Here is a 20,866-nt window from a genome sequence, read left to right as displayed (position 1 = left end):
CTGAAGACAAAAGCAATCTGGCCACTCCAATATAAAATCAAAAGAGAGAACTGGAAGCTTAGATGAACCAGCCTTTTATGCCCAAAAAGTAAACCACAAAGACACATAAAGTTCACAAAAAGAGGCTGACCTAAACATAAAGGCCTGAGTCTCACACAAGAATCAGAAACTACAAAATAAATTCACATGTCAAAATTACAGAGAAAAAATAATAACATGAAAAACCAAAATAACATATCCCCACCAAATACCAGTAATCCTCTAGAGGAGCACAATGAGAATCCCCTAGAGACAATGCAGTACATGGAACTCAAAAGAACAATGATGAATATGATAAAAGAATTCAGTGAATTTAAAGAACATACAACTTTTCTTTGAGACAGGGTCTCCCTGTAGCCCCAGATGTCTTGGAACTCACTATGTAGATCAGGCTGGCCTCAAACTCACAAAGATCCACTTGTCTTTGCCTCCCAAGTGCTGGGATTAAAAGCATGTGCCACCGTGCCCGGCCAGTTTTATATCTTTTACAGTTTATACTGAATACAATATTATATAACTGCATTAATTTAACTGTAAACCTAAAAATTTACAGCCAGTTTTGAAAAAGATTCATCTTAGCACTGTAAATTGTTATTGAATATGTCAATGATGTTGTAATTAAATGCTTCTTCTAAATATGTGGTTATTAAGTAAATAATTGAACAATAAAAAATTTAACAGATGTAAAACATAGAGGAGGCTCTTAGAGAATTTTTATGGTGAGGGCAAATTTTGATGATTGATTTGCCACATTATTATATAAATGTCCTGTGATTTGTAAGTTATAAATATATATGGTTATATGTTTTTCACCTTTATGCATATTGTACATCAATAAAATGTACTATTGTGTGTACTTTATTATGAGGGAAAATATATAGTTGTGTTTATCTGAGTTTATCACTTATATTTCTAAATATATGAGACATTGTACAACTTGAAATTTTTAGGATGAGATCATTTTAAAACCATATGCTACAGCGTTGTTTGTAATGGCTTATTTTACTATATTTTATTAAAACTAAGCAAAAAATGTAACAATGCAGCAACTGTAAATTTTATGTTCTAGTATCTTTTGGTTGGGTAATAATCCTAACAATCACAAGCTATCTTATAGAAGTAGAAATTCAGTGCTTTATTTCACTTCATTTTGAATTAATATATTCTTTAGAAATATGTATTATTTTAAAGAATTAAGAAAGAAGCAAAAAAAGAATGAAGTTTTTAAAAAATTCAGATCCAATTTTAAGAAGAGTTAAAATATGTAGAAAATTTGATAAAGAAAGATCTGTTAAGGATTTACAATGGTTACTTGCAATTTTAGTTTGAGTAAATGGCAAAGGATAAATCATGAAGGCTTCATGAGCAGGTTGAATTTTTTTAGCTATTAGTTGAATATACTCTACTATCAATGCTGTAGAATGTTACGAACAGAAGAGCTATGTAGGTTAATATTATTTCCCATATGATACACATACACTTATATTATTTATTTTAGACCCATGTCTATATATGATCATCTCATAAAAACTGCTTTTCTACAGTGAATAAATGCTTGCAATTTAGGAAATAAGCATTGTGATACTAAATAAAGAAAATGATGTATAATGTAGCGTGAGCTAAATAAATAATATTCATATTAAATTACAATGATTATTAAATGCATTGAATATTATGATCAGATAGCTTTGTATTACACAATTCCAGTTCAATAGGTATATTGTGTTGCACATAATTAGCTATCCACATATAATTAATTATCTTATGAATGAGGTTATCATCACCATGAATGAACTTAAGTGAATACTTTTGTCCCCGTTCTTAACAGCAAGAGAATGGTCAATAGCAAAGGAAAATTAGGTGAAATAATGAGGTGGAAGCAGGAAATAATCAGGTGGCAAATAAGTTTTGACAGAAATTTCCTTAAATCCTTCTGCACAAATTTTAATAGTCCTTAATTTTATAACCATAGAAAAACTGAACAGATTGCCGATAGCATTTTTAGTCTAAATTTCTGACAGTTGTGTCATAAGTGAAGGATAACATTTCAATTATTAGTTATTCCATATATTTAGTAGTGCAGTAAATTAAGAGGAAAGTGAATGTAAAACAAAAGTTTAGGGTTAGGAATCCTTTGTGAAAAGATAATTGAAACTGACATTTACAAAAAAATAGACATATAAGCACAAAGCACATTCATGAATAAATGAAAAGTAGAAATTTTAAGATTAGAAAGGATATGCGATGTGTAAGTGAATAAATACGTACGCAAAGAATTTAGTCATGTTTATTTCATTTTTGCCATAAATTTATAAGAATCTATTTTAATTTTATACATAATTAAATTAATAAAACTGTAACAGATATATTTAATTCAACACTTTCATATGATTTCTACATATATGAGAAAATAGAACAGAATAGGAATTTGTTCTCCACTTCTTTGATAGTCTTATATTGACAATGGAGTATCCAAGCAGAGTTAATGAAGGCCAAATGAGTGAAAATTATTTGAGAGAGATAATTCACGATATAAAGTGCTATGGATATGGACAAAGATGTGTCTTCAAATGAATATAAATTAGATACATAATGTAAGCCCTAAATTGAATCAAACATTGAAAAATAAATGACTTAATTGGATGTTTTATCTCCTCACCAACAACTCCAGCTACATTATAGTAAATCCCCGCATCTTTTAAAAGAAATTTATATATGTTAATCATGACTCTACTAGTCAAAGTTTTTACCCAATTCAAATCTGTTTTATTGAGATTCATATGTGAATTCTAGGAAGGATTATTACAGCAAAATAAATTCTAGTATGGCACTGAGAACAGTTTTAATAGTTCCACATGATTTAACATTTGCTTTCTTTATTACCTGAGCAGCACTTAGTTTGTGCATGAGTGGTAACGGCCATATGTGTCTGTAATTAATTATAGATTACCTTCTCAGCTACTATCTGGCATAACAGTTTCCCACACCCCCGAAAAACTAGACACTGTGAACTTCATTAATTTCTGAAGATATATGACATTCATATTTTTGAAGTGAATAAGTTAAACAAGTTAGAAAAAATAATTCCTGCTAATCATCATATGCCTTAATATTTATTGAATGAAATTGAAATTTTACACATGAATACTATAATTGTTTCTGTGTACTCTAATATTAGAAGGAGTTAAGGCTATTACACTTCTAATTCTTCCAGTGTTTATAGACTTGTTAGCCATGTTAATCAGTAAGCATAACATCACAGCCAAACTACAGATTCAGTATAGGCCTATAGGCCCCAATAAGTTTATCTTTTTCTAAAAAATGACACTGATATTGATCTGTGAATCATGTAAGACATGAAACTTTTTCTGACTGTAAGCAAAATAAACAAAATAACATTAACTATGAGAAGGAGAGAAAGAAAGAGAATCAGTGAGAGACACACATAGAGGAAAAGTGATAAGGAGAAACAGAGTTTCATAAAGATTGGATAAGATCCAAGATGAAACAGAATTTCAGAGGAATTTGCAAGAAACACTGAAACAATATTAGCCATCTTTGATTAATACACAAATAGAAAGAAATCATAAAATATTTGTCTTTCAACAACATGAGAGATTTAAAGGAAGATGAGCATACATATTGATCCAAAATTTGTAGATTCCTGGTAGAATAGACAGAATTTATGCCCTAAAATAGTCATAAATAAATTACCATAACTTATTTCACATATTTGGAAACCTAACCTTTGTCTTCAGTATTCCATACTATTTTAATATATATGATAAATTCTGCTTTATCAAGTTTCACTGAAAATTTGAAATAGAGGTATCAGTTTTCCTAGATGTACAAGTTAAAAAGGAGTGCCTATGTTAAAATATGACATGCCATATATATGAGCCTACAAATTATGTAAAAATACTATGTACACATACATGGCTCAGATTTATAATGACTGTAGAGATAAGTCAATATATGATACACTAAGCAGCCTGCACTGGATAAGTACAGTTCTAAGAATCTTGAGCAAAGGAAAACTATATCATATATAAGATTTATAAAAATATATAAAATATGACAGTAATTTGGAAATTATAACCCTGAATACATAGTCCTTATCTGTGTGCTCTGCATACAAAATGTCACAATTTCATTGTATCATTTCATTTTCCATTGATTTCCCCCTATAGTCAGTTATAAAGATATGAGCGTGTTCACATTGCCTTTCCTATCTGTTTCATTCCATGTAAGGGAATCTATCAATATGAATCTTCGAAGTACTTATTAACCAGGTGTAGTTGGAGAAAGTTATTTCTTATCCTCTATGCAATAATTAGTAAGAAATAAACCCCAGGGGACCTGGTTTGAGCTCTCTTCATATAGCTTCTGTGCTGCCTCTTAGGAACTTGTCCTTTAAGTTTCAAAAAGACACATATCTGTTTATATCCCTTTTTCCTCATTGCATTGTATCAACATGGTTAATGATCTAGATGCAAGTCAGAAGTTAACTGGGAACAGTTTTGTAGATGTTGGTAGAAAATATAAGATCACTATGTTGTTCACAGTGGTATCTTTGCCCACAGATGAAGAAGAAAAATGTGCTTCATTTCCATGTGCATCCATGAGAGATAAAAGCATGTGCAGCTAGTTTATTTCTCAGATGACAAACCTCATACTTGGCAACTCAGGCCTTTTATGGTCCATCATGAGAAATCGCCTCATCTTTGTCTTGGGCAGTTATAACTGCTTAGCATTTGTCCTGGAAGTTGATGTTATCTTTATGATAATGAAGATGCATATTCTAGTCTACAAGAATTCAAGATCTATATTTCAAAGTGATTATTATACAAATTTCCATTATTTTAAAAGGAAATCTGTAACAGAAGCTATCTCTCATCAAAAATCTTTACAGTGTATAAAATATGGGAGTGTAATATTCACATGCTTTTTTATGGTATCAAAGTCACCCATTTGATCATAAAACCATGCTTTAAGAGGACCAGGAAATGGTTCAGTAGATAAAAGTCCTTGCTGTAAAAGCGTGAAAATCTCAGTTTCTTCCCCAGAACCCACATTAAAAGCTACTGTGATCACAGCAGTCCTGCTACGAGAGGCCAGATATAGATGGATGATACCAAGGTGTCCATGGGCCAGCTAGGCTGGAGTACACTGAGCAGTGACAAACACAAGAAGAGAGACCCTGTCACATAACGTGAAAGAGGAGAGCCTTTGCCCTTAAGATTCCCCTCACCCTCCACATGTGTATTGTGGCACACAGATACATCTGTTCACACATGCACATATGCACACATACACACACACACACACACACAAATTTAAAATGTTTTGATTTTATCACCTATAACAATGTATATCTTATTTTTTGCTTACAATTTATTTTAATTGTTGTACTGTATAGCTATTTTATTCTATTTTAAATTTGTACTGACAGATACAGAAAGATATATATGTATATATTTCACATATGAAAATATATACTTACAGTATATGTATATATGGAAGGCTCATTTTTTTCTGTGAAATATCCACATTTTTTCTCACATATAGACTTACCCTCCATTACTTGCATTTTACCACATTACTGACATGAAGTTTTTTTTCCATGTAAAATACTTAAATGTGATATATTTTCTGCATATCTTTCTCCACTTCAAAAGTAGTTACAATTGGGCTGGAAAGATGACTCAGTCATTAAGAGTAGTGACTGCTCTAGTAAAGGACCTGGATTTGATTCTCAGCACCAGTATAGCAGCTAGAAACTGTCATTAACTCCAGTATCAGGGGATCTGACAGCTTCTTCTGACCTCTGTGGGCATTGCATGACATGGTTGCACTTAGATACAGGCAAGAAATACACTCATACATGGAAAATAAAAGTGATAAGTAAAAAAAGTTACAAGTCCAAATAATGAAAAATATATTGTTCTAGAAGTATATTTATATACCTTTTAATTTTATTGATTTAAAATTTTCATATAATGTATTTTGATAGCATTCAGAGCTCTTTTCCTCTTTCCACCCACACATTACTACCTCCTGACTTCATGGCCTATATTATTGTTCGTCCTTTTTTAAAAAAAAGGCATATTGAGAATAATTTGTGTTTCTCAAAGTGCTCTTGATTGTTGGTCTATCCTTGGAAGTCTGGTTAACTTACAAAGCAGCACACCGGTAAGGAAAACCTACTTCCTTCTCCCTGTAAGCATCAAATGCCATTAGATCCTGAGCTAGTTCTGGGGCCTCCTGCCCCCAGTGCTATACATTCTGCTACCCTTCCAGGCTTGGATTTGCACAGGTCTGGAGCATGCAGTAATAAGCACATGTCTTTCATATAAGCAACTACCCCATAGTATGTATAGAACATAGAGTCCTTGAATTCACCTACCACCTCTGGCTTTTGCAATCATTTTGCCCCCTCATCCTTAAAGGCCTCTGAAGTTTGGGGGGAGAAGGTACTATATGAGTGTCCAACTTAGAACTCTGCAGTCTCTTATTCTCTATCATCTGACCATTTGTGGATTTCCATGTTAATTATCATCAACCAGATAACAATCTTTTTATTGGGAAAGTTGAGAAATGAACTAATCTACTACATACCCGATTCACTGAACAAATTAGGTGAAATCAAGATCTTATTGACCTTGAAGCTACATCTCTGCTGGCTAGAGTTCATAGCACTTAGAAGTGCTATGTGTGTTAACCTCACAGAGAGATAATCATCACCATTATGCAGCTGAGAATGCTTCAAGCTGCATTAACAACTTGACTGACAAAATCTGACCACTAGTGCAATAGTGGAACAAATATGGGAGTGACCAGCCATCTTCTAATTTGATTTAAGGCCATCCTGCTTTACAGGATGGAATTCCATAGGTAAGAGTTATCTGGGCCAAGAACCTGTAGCTAGACAAGTTGCAGGCCACAAGGGAGAACCTACTACTATCATTCAAGTAAACAGGTCTATTAAACTCACTAATAAAGACTTATTTTTAAATCTATAGGAACACCTTATTTTAGTAGCTAAAATGTTCACTACACTTTTAACACTGAAGACATAAAAATGGCACATACACAGTGAAGATTTTTATGTAACAACAAATGCTCTACTTTACAGACTCCAGTTAAACAAACATAAACTCCAGTCTAGAAATTATTGACTAATGTGTCTTCCATAAGAGAATTTTCTTCTAAAATATTTATCACATTTTAATTTTTGCACTTTTAAACAGAGTATCCCCATAGTACCAGCTGTCCTGGAACTCCCTATGTAGACTAGGCTGGCCTTGATTTGAATCTCAGTGAAGTATGTCTGCCTCTGCTTCTCTAGTGCTGAGATTAAAGGCATGTGCCACCATGTTCATAAATATTTTAAGTTTTAAAGAAAATTTACAACAGCAGATACAACAGACAAAATACATTTTAATGTTGAAAAGTTTTAACAACAGATAAATCAAGAAATAAAATCATAATGTTTAAATTTTTGTGTTATTTTTGGTGTGCAACTATTCATGATAGTTGAATGTCAACTTTAAAGTTTTTCATAAATTAAACGGATTTATTGGGATTTTAAAGTATCATGACTGATACAGTATTTGCTGAAAGATAATGAGAACAGTTAAATGACTACACTTTATGAAGAAACTCAGGACACAAATATTAAAGAAAATTACTAGGAAATGGCATTCATGTATAAGAAGATAGTATAGCCAATATAATGAAAAAATGTTTCAAAAAATGACAGGCAAAAAGGGTCAGTCCAGTAATATGATTTTCATTGTACTTTGCAACTTTTTTCTGCCTTCCTTTGGTTTTCTTTGTTTTTTGTCTATATAGTGAGCTCTGGGAGAGCTGGGGCTACAGGGCGACGCTGTCTTGAAAAGACATCTCTTTCCATCATTAAGTGCATTCTGGGACTGAATTTGAGTCATCTGACTTGTAACAAAAGCAACTTTACCTGCTGAGCTATCTCACTAGCTCTTACCTAAAGTTACAAGTTTTTTTTTTCTTAGTTTACTTCTGTATATATTCTTTTATTAAATGTGTTTCTATTGAATTTTTGTGTATTTTATAGAGAACATCTCAATCACTCTTAGTCATCTTTACACCCCTGCCTGTACTAACATCCTCCCATAGCCCCATTCCCACTAGAATTTATACATTCTTTCATTTGTAGTGAGGCCTATTGTGTCAAGTTAGTGTCCTTAGATTTTACTCAGTGCAAGTTCATCGACTGAGGTGTAATCTGTTTATTTAGAGTTCCTTGGTTTACAAAGAACAGTACTTCCTCACCTAGCAGTAATCATTTGTTAATAGTTCTTCAGCTAAGATTGGGTCTGCTGTACATATCCCCAGGTCTATGCTGGGTTATTGTCTGCTTGAGTTTGCATGAGATTTGTGTATGCTGACACAATTGTTGTAGATTCATATGAGCAGGGTAGCTGGAGCTTGTAGTATTCTACTTCCCTATGGCCATGCACCTTCTCCCTGACTTTTACAATCTTTCCACTCCTCTTCCACAATGCTATATGATCCCTGGGTGGGTGAAGTTTAATACAGGAGCCCTGTCCAAGGACCAGCATTCTGCATCTCTTAATCTCTATGCTTTGGCCATTTATGACCTTTTGTGTTCCTGGTCCTCTGTTGCATGAGCGAGCTTCAATTATGAGAACTGAAATATTCATTCATGTCCTGTTCTATGTTCCATGACCTTTAGGTATAGAGATTGCAATATAGATGTGTCAGGCTTAGCAATTCACAGATAATATCCATACAAGCAGTTGTGGTACTTGCTAATAGTCTGCAACTGGTGCACAAAATGCTCCTTTGATGAGAGTTGACAAGTATATCTGTCTGTAAATATAAGGATACATGTTTTGCACATAGTAAGAAATTACATTACTCTAGGGAGTGTGGCATTCTTGGGGCTTTCTCTAAATTTTATGTCCACTCCAGTCATATGTATTTGGTTATGTTTACAGTACCACAGTTCAATTTCCTCCCATTGAGTGGGCTTTTAGTTCAATTCGGTAGCTGTGATTGCCCCCAAGATAAAATTGCCACTACTGCACCAATGTCGTATGCTGTGCTGGCCATTGATGTGGCTATTAGGTCTTGAAGCTGGTGTTGGACCACAGATTGATCTTTTCCCCTGGCAACTACATATTGCTCTCTAAAGCTATGAGAACTAGCCTTCAGGAGAGGAGGCTTCCAGTTCAGTTCTAGCTTCATTGCTCCAAATCCTGTGTTCAAAGTATGTTCTGTCTTCAGCCATAGGATCTTACCTTCAAGTTCTGGGAGGACATCAAGGGCTACGGCAATAAACTATGTAATTTTGGGAGTCTCTTGGACTTCCCTGGCCAACAACTAAGAGAAGATTTCTTTGGTCTGGCAGTGTTTCTTGTTATGTAGTCTTTAGCTATAAACATGGACTCATGTGGAGATACTGTATGTTTAATTTTTCATTAAGTTGTTGGACTAATATGATTCCCTCTGATTTTTAAAACTAGTTATGCATCATTTATCTCTCCTCTTTCTCTCCATGTTTAACTCTTCCTAGTTTAAAGTGTCATCATTTCTCCCTTGATAATACCCTTCTCCTATGGTACCACCTCTCTTGTGCTCCTTCTTTCCTTTGTTCCCCTCCCTCCCCCCTCCCATTTAAATAACCCCACTTTAATCCATTGATCCCTTAGTAACACCTACCTCTTCTCTGTCAGGTAATTTCTTTCCCCTTACCTCCCTGTTTCCCTTTCATTTCCTGATTCCTGCATTACATCTGGATACTTATATATAAAAAGTTGGTGCTAGGATCCACATATGAGGGAGAATATGCGTCATTTGTTTTTCTGAGTCTGTTACTTCACTTAATATAACAGTTTCTAGTTCCATCCATTTGCCTGAAAATTTCATGATTTCGTCTTTCTTTATCGCTGAGTAGAACTATATTGTATAAATGTACTACATTTTCAATATTCATTCATCAGATGAGGGATACTTAGGTTGACTCCATCTTTTAGTTTAGGGGAAAAGAGCAGCAACAAACATGGATGTATGAGTGTCTGTACAATAGGATGTGTCCTTTGGGTATATACCAAGTAGCGGTATAATGAGGTCAAATGGTAGGTTAATTTTAATTTTTTACTGACGTTTTCAAATTTCGTACTACATTTCCCACTCAAGTCCAGACACCCTCACCCATCCATGACTCCCCCTATCTTGCCAACAAACCCTATGGACTAGGCCATACACGCCAAATCCTATTCATTCAGACGATTGTGCTCAAATGTCCTTCAGTCTAAATGTGTCCATGGGAGTCTAGTCACACCATTCAGTGGTTGTATGAAAGTTGTACTCTCCCTCACGCAGTCTCAAAGAGTTTTCAGTCTAGTGCTGGCCCGCCACCTATTCTCACCTCCCTGTTGGGCCCTTGTTTAAGTGAGCTGACATGGGTCCCTCGCTTGACTCCATCGCTGCCATTTTTTCACATGACCAAGCCTCCAGTGGCCTATGTTCATGAACCAGCCCTGGCTCTTACAATCTTTCTACCTCCTCTTCCACAATGGTCCCTGAGCCATGGGTGGGTGAGGTACCATACAGTGGTCCCATCCTACACTTTACAGTCTCTTTTTCTCCAAAACATGGTCAGATGCAGGCTTCTGTGTGCATCACATTTTGATGTTCATGGAAGTCTCATTGGTGAGAGTTGTGGGGTGCATTAATCCTCTTTCTACCCCTTATTCAGATATTTTCCATAAGAAATGATTGTAGAGATTTGACTGTAGATGTGTCACCTAGTACTGGGCATCTCCCAGAGATATGTTCTCTGAGCCTGACCAGATGTGCAACTCTACAGTAGCATCCAACTGTTGCAAAAAGAAACAACATTTTTAATTTTTGAAGAGTTCTCCATACTGCTTTCCATAGGAGTTGCATGAGTTTCCAATATCACCAGGAAAAGATGAGTATTCCCTTTTCCCCACATCCTCTCCAGTATTTGCTGTTATTTATTCTCTTGATCTTAGCCAGTCTGACTGGGGTCAATGAATATATTGAAACATCTCTGCATCCCTGGAATAAAGCCAACTTGATCATGGTGGATGATCTTTTTGATTTCTGTCAGTGTGTGGTTTTCAAGTATGTTGTTGAGAATTTTTCCATCTATGTTCATTAATAATATGGGTTTGTACTTTCCTTTTAGGTTGTATATTTACCTGGTTTTGGTATTAGAGTGATTCTGGCATCATAGAAGGAATCTCAGAGTTCCCCTTCTGTTTCTATCTTTTGGAATAATTTAAATAGTTTTAAATATAGATCTTTTTTAAATGTCTGGTAGAATTCTGCTGTGAATCCATCTGGGCCTGGGCTTTTTTAGTCAGGAGGTTTTGTATTACTGTTTCAACTTCGTAATATGTTATGGGTCTGTTTAAGCTGATGATCTCTTCTTGGTTTGGCTTTGGTGATTCCCTTGATTTTGGATACACATCCAATTCTCTTAGGTTTTCTAAATCTAATAGCTTATAGGTTTTTCAAGTATTCCCTTATAATGTTTTGTATCTTTTTGTTGTCTGTGTGATGTTTCTGCTGTCATCTCTGCTTTTGTTGATTCAGAGATGCTTTCTTTTTCTTTCTTTCTTTCTTTCTTTCTTTCTTTCTTTCTTTCTTTCTTTCTTTCTTTCTTTCTTTCTTAACTGGGAGAAGAGTCTGTCTAACCCGTTTATATTTTAAAAGAACCAGCTCTTGGATTAATTGATTCTTGTTACTGTTTTCTTTATTTCTATTTCATTAATTAATGCTGTGATTTTTGTCATTTCTTCTTGTCTGCTGGATTTGAGTTTCATTTGCAGTTGCCTTCCAAGAGTCTTGGGTTGCAATGTTACTTTATTTATTTGTGGTCTTTCTGAATTTTTAATGTAGGCACTGAGAGCTGTAAACTTCCCTCTTAGATTGCTTTCAAAATGTCACAGAGGTTTTGTTGTGTTGTATTGTCCTTTCCACTTAGTTCTAGGAATACTTTTATTAAATTACATAAGCTTTAAATACTTTACATTTTATGTGTATTATTGTATTACCTGCATGTATGTAAATACACCTGTGTCATGCAATGCCCACAGAGGGGGAAAAAGGTGCCACATCCCTGGATCTTAAGTTATGGACAGGTGTTAATCTCTGTGTGGGTTCTGGGAACTGAACCTGGGGTCTCTGTAAGAGCAATCAATGCTTTTAACATCTGAGCCATCTCTAAAGCCCCTCAGTGATAGAATTTTTCAGTATTGGGGGACTTTTAATGTTTTACAATGTAATATTATTGTGAGATCTTGAGAAGAGACCAAGAAAGAAAAGGTAATGGATTAAAGCAATGCATTTCTTGTGTGCCAAGGTTGACAAGCTGTCCAATGTCTTTTTTGGTTTCCATTGTCAATTTCACACAGCTAGGAAGAGGGACCTCATTTGAGGTATTTCCTCCATCATATTCCCCTATGAGAATGTGAGCGAGTCCAACCCACTATGGATGTGTTGATACTCCTGGGCAGATGTCATGGGTTGTATAAGAAAGCAGGCTGATCACAAGTCAGAAGAACAAACCAATAGGCAGTGTTCCTCCCTGATCTCTGCTTCAGTTGTGTCATCCAGGTTCCTGCCCTGCTTAAGTCCCTGCCGTGGTTTCCTTCAGTTATGGACTGTTGCTTGGGAGAATAAGGTCACAAAACCCTTTCCTACTCCAGTATTTTTGATCATAGTGTTCAGAGGTTAAAAGCACTTATTTCTCTTTTAGAGACCCCATGTGTCCTAGTTAGCTAATTGTTTGGAAAACGTGCCGGAAATTATAGATTCCTAATGGACTAAATCTTCAAGTTAAACCTAACATATGCTCTCAAAATGTACTTTATTTCACTTTACACAAGAATCTTGGGTGGGGATTTTATTCAGTTGGTAGAGTGATTGCCTAGCATAACAAAATCCCAGGGTTCATCCACAGCACTAAATTAATAATGTGCACTAGCACATTTCCTGCTTCTCACAACTTAGGGCATGGAGAAAGGAAAATAAAAAGTTCAAAGTCTCATCAACTACATAGGAGTTTGAGACCAGCTTATACTATATAAATTCCTGTTCCATTAAAAAAATGTTTCCTCAAATGTTAATGTGCTTTTCATTCCTGCTAGGATATGGACATAGGCTCATCAACACTGACAACTTTGTTGAATCCCCATGTTTTCTGCAGGGAGAAACTCAGAAATGCATTTCCCTTTCTCTCAATTTATGCTCTTTCAAATAATCATCAATGTAAGAGTGAAACGAAACATGGCAGGAGAAAACTTAAAAGGGAAAGATATAGGTTAGGTGTACCAAATACCACTTAGAAGACATTTATTTTAGAAGAAATAAATTTAGACTTTGTTTATACTGTGATATCAAATAAATAAATTTCAATTGCAGTTAAAGTACATATATATGTTTGCTTAGAGAATCCAACTAATCACTTACCATAGAGTAATGGAACAATAGTAACAATTTTGATTTTAGCACTTTGCATGTTATAGATATTTATATGTGTAGTCAACTTGCTATTTATAAATAACATCTCATGTTATGAGACTGACATATATAGTGTCTTCAGCAATTGTGTCTTACCATCAAATTCTAGTGTGTAAATCCAAAGTAAATACAATCACTTATAATGTCTGGTATTCTATTGGAGCCCAATGGCCAACGATTTCAAAATAGGCATCCCATTCTTGTTTGGAGTATTTTTATTCCCTGGCTTGTGGTACTTGGTAGGGACATTGTCCTCTCTTTATAAATTAACTGCATTTGAACTCTTTTGATATACTTTGAAATCTATCTCAAGGAACCACTTCCCATAGCTTGGCTCCAATTCCTGAAGGTTTGACAATTTCCCAAATCAGTGCCATGGCTTGAGATCTTGTAGACAAAACAATGTGATCTTAAGCAGAATGCTTCGCATCCAATCATAAGACCACATTATATTTGTTTATTGTTTTTTTCCTTTTAAATACATATAAATAAAGTCTTAGTATAAAAAGCATCTTTATTTTGTGACCAATAAGTGTTCATATTTACAGATTAAAATTATCCACTATTATATTTACCTGCCATTATTATTTCAAAGGTAACCAACACTGTGCTTAGTAGCATAATTTACAGAGAGACTTAATCCGTTATGGGGGTACACAGTGACTGTATATAATAATATAATTGGTAAAGTCATTTCATTCAGTTAAACCATGTACTTTGAGCATATTCATTTCCACATGAGCTTAACTTTTTCCCCTATCTCCTTTCTCTATCACCTCCTTTCTCCAGACTGTTTCCGTACTGTACAACACACATATATATATAATCTCTCCATATGTAAATAAATATATATACACATATATACAAATGGAAGATCCGCAAATGAGAATCTATGTGCTATTTCCACTTTCAGTTATTTCCTCATTTCAGTCAATATCATGCTCTCCAGTTGCCTCCATTTTCTATCAAATCACAAAAATTTATTGTTCTTTATGGATGAATAAAATTCACTTGTGCACATATGTATACACACATGCATGTATATATATAATCTTATTCAGTTATTCTTCTGTTGTTAGACACTTAATTTAACTCCATAACTCTACCATCATGAATAGTATTGCAATACACATATATGTGCAATAATCCTGTGATATTTTGACTTAGAATTGTTCAGTTACATGAACAGGAATGGTATTACTAACAATTTCTTTTTTGAGCATTCTTTAATATTTGCAAATATTTATATGTTTAAAATATTTATATTATCATGTGAAGTATGAAGAAATAATAGCCTTTTAATAGCTTTTGCTTTTATGTTCTACACACTATTCTCCAGACAGCAGAACTGGAATCTTAAAAATAAAATCTGGACTTTCAAATAGACACTTCCTGATGCCACACAGCCATAGATTTGCTCCATGTGTTTTTGTCACATTCATTTAGCTTTTATTCTTAATACAGCAAAACCTCTTTTCCATTTCAAGATCATTAAAACTTGTCTTCTCCCAATATTCTTCTCCCAAGTCTTTAAAAGATTATTTTTCTTGGAGTTTGTCTTCAACTAACATGATCAATAAGGAGATTATCTCTGCCTGTATTATAATGGAGCCCTCTCAAATTCATAATCTCATTAACATCTTTGAGACTGAAAAGATTCCTATTCTTCATGGAAACTGTAACTTTATGAAAATGTTGATATATTTATTACTTATGTATTTTTACCAAAAAGGAAGCACAGGAAAAGTATGCCAATATACGCTGATATTCCACTAACATTAGCAATCCTGGCCATACTGAAGGCACTGAATGAACATTTCATATAAATGGATGGAAGTGAATAAAGAAATGTAGAGCATGAATTATATCTACGTACATATTAGCTAAGTGAGTATGAAGCTAAAAAATTTAGTATTGCTTGATATTCTTTGTTCAATTTGAAAAATGAGAGTTTTGAGTTAAGTAAACGTGGAAATCTTTTTCTATTAGGCTTTCATTTAAAAAGTTAAATATGTTTGTTCTTCTAAATATTTAGAAATACCAAGACCACCATAAAAAGAAATGCCATGTCAATATTATGCAATTTGGTGAGCATTGCGTCTTACACAACTGAGTCATGACATGAGACAAATTAATGCACAAATTTCAGTTCTTCTTTTCCACAAACATTTCTTCTCATGCAACTTATTTAGTGCCTCCACATCTTTACCTCCATACATCCCTTTTAATTGATAATTATAATAAAAATAAAATTAGTAATTGAAGCCAAAGGCACAACTGGATATTTTCCACAACTTTACAATGAATTTATGTAAGCTAGACAAAATCAAGAATAGTTTTTTCATAATTTATGCAAGAATTGGACACATATATATTTAAATTTTATTTATTATTATTACTTTTTGTGTATCAGTGTTTTGCCTGCACATACGTTAGTACACCCGTGTCATACAATGCTGAGGAGGTCAGAAGAGGACTTTGGATTCCTCTAGAACTGGACAGTTAACCACCGCCATGTGGGTGCTAGGAATTGTACCTGGGCCCTCTGCAAGAGCAATCAGTGCTCTGAACTGCTGAGTTATCTCTCCAGCCCCATTGGCCACATATATTTTAAATAAATGAGGTAATTTAAAAATTTAGAAAAGTCTTGAAATCATATGTGTGAGATATAATTCAGCTAGCATTTCCAGTTTTATCTCTTTATAATTGGAATAATTGTTTTTATCAGAGAATATTTCCTTGCATAATCACATTTTGTAGTAAATATTTAATTCCATACAAAACTTCATTTTCAAATGAAGGGCTTGTTGTATTTCTTGTGCTGTTTCCTATTTTTTAATTCATAATTTATAGGCAGTCCAGAATAAAAAGCTACTCATTAAAATGAAAGAGCCCCACTCTCCACTGAGTTTTGTCAGGTGCACAATGTCTCACTGAGAAAACTTTTTGATTCCTGTCAATGCAAGGTTACAAAGCAGAACAATAAGCACAGGAGAAGAGAACACTCATTAATAAAAATCAGATTGTATGATCCCTGTCTTATTTAGATTAGAGAAGAACAGCATTAAACAGTATAGCCAAACACTAAATTCAGCCTCCTAGTATATTGTCATGTGAACTACCTAGTTTGAAAGTGGTTTCTTTATTCTTTATTTTACCAATCCTTTAAAAATAATTAAAGAACACAACATTTTTTGCTGAGCCTGATGAGCCCACAAATTAATTAAAGCCCTGGTTCTAGGGGCCTAATCTTTCACTCATGCTAGAATCTTCATCGTTTGCAAAACTCTAAAGAAATATCTGTCACATGTAGTTAAAACTGCATATGAATACTATTTTCATTTCACCCACACTTCATTTGGGAATGTTTCAGAAACATAATATATTTTTTGAACATTTGCATAAAATCCCTTTCAATGACAAATAATAAAGGGCATTTTTACACTTCCCTTACCTCTTTTCTCTTTTTGGCAACTAAGTTCCTTTTGTGCATATGTAGCAGGCTTTTTGAACTTCCTGAAATATTTTGAGTAAATTAATCTAAACTTCAATTTGTTTACCTTATGAAATTAAGTAGAACATTGCATAAAATGTTCTACAACTAATCACTGCAACATTCCACACACATAATCAATTTTTCTTTCAGTATCATCTACATTTATAGACTTGTTACTTTTTTCAGGATTGGGTATTTTTATTGAATTTTTGTGATTTTCATAAGATATATTTTGATGGTATTTAGCTCCCTGTCCTTACCTACATCTCCCCTCGCTACCCTCTACACAAATTACTGTACTATTTTATATACATGTCTTAGTTACTTTCTCTAGTGCTGTGATAAAACACTGATCAAAATCCACTTGAGGAGGAAAGAGTTTATTTGACTTACAAGCAGTCTATCATCAAGGGAAGCCAAAGCAGGAACTCAGCGAAGGAACCTGGAGCACAGACCATGGAGGATAGTTGTTTACTGTCTTGCATCCCTGGCCTGTGCTCAGCTGGGTTTCTTAAACAATGCAGGGCTACCTGCCCAGGGGTGGCAGTGCAGAAAGTGAGCTGAGCCCTCCCACATTGCTCAACAATCAAGAAAATGCCCCGCAGATATGGCCACAGGCCAATTCAATGAAAAAAAAACTCCATTGAGGTTCCTTCTAATTAAGTGTATGAAGTTGAGAACTAAAAATTAAATGACCTATAGGGTCTAATTTGTGTCCTTAAATGTCCTTAAGGATGGATCCATCCAGTGAGTCCTCACTCAACCTAAGGAACATTTGGCAATTGATGGCCGCTGAGAGGAAGAATGATTCTTCCTATTTTTTAAGACATTTGCTAGCATTTTGATACTTCAACACATTGGCTCTTATCTCTTTTTCTTAATAGCCACATGGCAAAAAGTATGTGTCAATGGGACATTTATATTTATGCTGTATGTTTGTAGAATATAATTCCAGCGATGGGATTACAGGAATAAAGCGTCAAGGTATCCATAGCATTAGGAGGTGTTACTAATCCCAAAGACTGTTTCATGTTGTTGCATTAGTGTGGGCTACATCTCGATACCAGTACAATATTTTTTTGTATCACTGACAAGATTTCCTCCTACACATTAGAATCACCTAAATAGGTTAAACTTTTTCCTTTATCCTCAATTCTTTAACTAGAACTATAAATTTTATACATTACTTAATTACTTTCTTGAATAATTTAGGATAGTTGCAAATGCAGACTCATTGAAGTATTGGGATATTCAATATAAACACAACAAAACACATCAGATACATTGGAAAATCTCCTATTATACTTTCATAATAAAAAATTAAAGTAAACACATATGTATACATTCCTACTATAGAAAAATGAAATGACATTTCAGCGGTTATCAAACACTTTAATACTTACATGCTATTCATTTTAATACTGTTGTTCACTCTAAATATACTGATTCATATGTAATCTTTTCTACACTTTTTTTTTTTTTCGCAGGGTCCCCCTAAAGCTTCAGCTCACTTGTATCTCTCTATGTAGAGCAGGCTGTTTTCAAACTCACAGAGATTTGCATGTCTCTGCCTTCTGAGTGCTGTAGTTAGAAGCATGCAACACCATGTCTGGCTTCATATGAAATCTTTTTCTCCTTCAATTTCTTAGTATGATAAAATACATTAAAATAACTTCAGTCATTAAGTATGGCAATTCCTCTTTGCTTCTGATAATTATTCTGTCAAGGCTCAGATACAGTGAAGATATTTTATACTTCCAAAAACAAATTAGTTTTCTGAAATATTGTTGCTCTTACAGTGAACAGAGATCATAGATAAATTTATATTCATTTCAGTAGCAGTGGTCATACTATCTGTATTTATCCCAGTCCCTCAATTCCCACCTCTATGAGGAACTGAAAAAATAGAAAAGACAGAACAGAGGGGAGAGAAGAAAATAGGAGAAAGGAGAGGAGAGGAGGGCAGAAGGGGGGAGGGGAGTGGAGTAGAGAAAGGGAGGGGAGGGCAGATATTCATTCATGGAACTAAGAGGGCAGAAGGGGGGAGGGGAGGGGAGTAGAGAAAGGGAGGGGAGGGCAGATATTCATTCATGGAACTAAGAGGGCAGAAGGGGGGAGGGGAGGGGAGTAGAGAAAGGGAGGGGAGGGCAGATATTCATTCATGAGACTAAGAGACAAGGGCATGTTCTAATAAGTGAACTGGTTAGAAATCTCATCATTATAATTCCATGGTCTTCATAAAGTGTTGCTTCAACAAACCTGGATTCTTCTCTCTACAATATCTTTAGACTAAATTTTATAGCCTCCTAGATTGGAAAGTTAGAGTAAAATGTGAACTAAAAACTTTTAAAAATCATACAACTATAAAAGGGTGCATGCCATGAGTGAAGCTTGTAGATGGGAAGTGTTTCTGAATGAGACAGTGAGTTGAGAGTGCACATGAGCACCAAGCACAGATCTTGGAACTGCAGTAGATCTGATGAATATTTATGAAAGTATTTTTCTGTAAGATACTGACAGGGACCCAGCACCAGGGAAACTCAGCAGTCTCTAACACATGCTGTTGTTGCAAATACACAGTACAAGAAAAATTAGAATGGATGGGCAGGAGGCTAAAGGAGGTTGCACCCAAATTTATAGACGTTTCCTGCCTGGTCTCTGAACCTGAGACAGATTTCAGCCTCTAAACCCATTGACTGAAGAGGTCCCCAGTTTACCAGAGGGGAGGAGGTTCAGCATTATCACAATTGGTATCTATAACAACCCTCCCAAAAGTTCCCACAAAAGGACTCATACCATTTCCTGAAGGGTCAGCACAATGTGGAAAAAGATTGCTGTGCTGGATAGCTTCAATTGTCAACTTGACACACCTGGAAAGAGGGAACCTCATTTGAGGCATTTCCCTTCCTCCATCAGATTGGTCTGTGGCCATCTCTGTGAGACATTTTCTTAACTGCTAATTGATTCAGGAGAGCCCAGCCCTTGTGTGGTGCCACCCCTGGACAGGTGGGCCTGGATTGTATAAGAAAGGCAAAGCACAGGCCAGGGGGAGCAGTGTTACTCTTTGGTTTGTGTTTCCATTCCTGCCCCTAGATTCCTGCACTGAATTCCTGCCCACTTCCTGCGATGGCTAGTCTTGGTTGTCAACTTCCCTGGATCTGGAATTAGCTGAAGTGAGAGAGTTTCTTGATCAGAATATTTGAAGTTGGAAGACCAACGTTAATGTGAATTGCCTTGTTGCTGTCATTCCTTCACAGATAGTGTTGCTGTCTATTGTGGCTCTAGACCTCTGACCCAGGGGCAGGGGTAGAGTAGGCACAAGATCAATGACACAGATCTTGGGAGATACTAGTCATCAGCAAGATGCCAGCAAGCTCGTTTATTGTGCCATCAGGGCTTTCTTTTATACCCCCCGCCTGATCCTCATTGGTTCATTTAGCTATGTGTCTCCTCTTCATTGGTATGACACGCTGTCCTCTGCATTATTTGATGTTGTGCTACATAGCATGTTTTAGGTTAGCCTGAATAATGGAAGTATTTACTGGCCCATTTCCCCACATGATAGTAGAACCAACTTTTTTAGATTCCAATATAGACTGAAGAGTAAAGATCTCCAGGAATCCTTTAAGTCTTAAGTGCCAGATTGAGAATGTTGAGACATCCAGCCTCATGGATTGAGCAACTACTGGATTCTTAGCCTCTACAGTGTGGCACAGTCACTGTTGGAGTACTCAAACTCTTATCTTGTAAGTAAATCTAATAAATCCCATATAT

The sequence above is a fragment of the Nannospalax galili genome, unplaced genomic scaffold, assembly GCF_000622305.1.
Source record: "Nannospalax galili isolate Female #2095 unplaced genomic scaffold, S.galili_v1.0 scaffold600, whole genome shotgun sequence".
NCBI classification, from domain to species: domain Eukaryota; kingdom Metazoa; phylum Chordata; class Mammalia; order Rodentia; family Spalacidae; genus Nannospalax; species Nannospalax galili.
Note: the sequence above shows the minus strand (reverse complement) of the source record.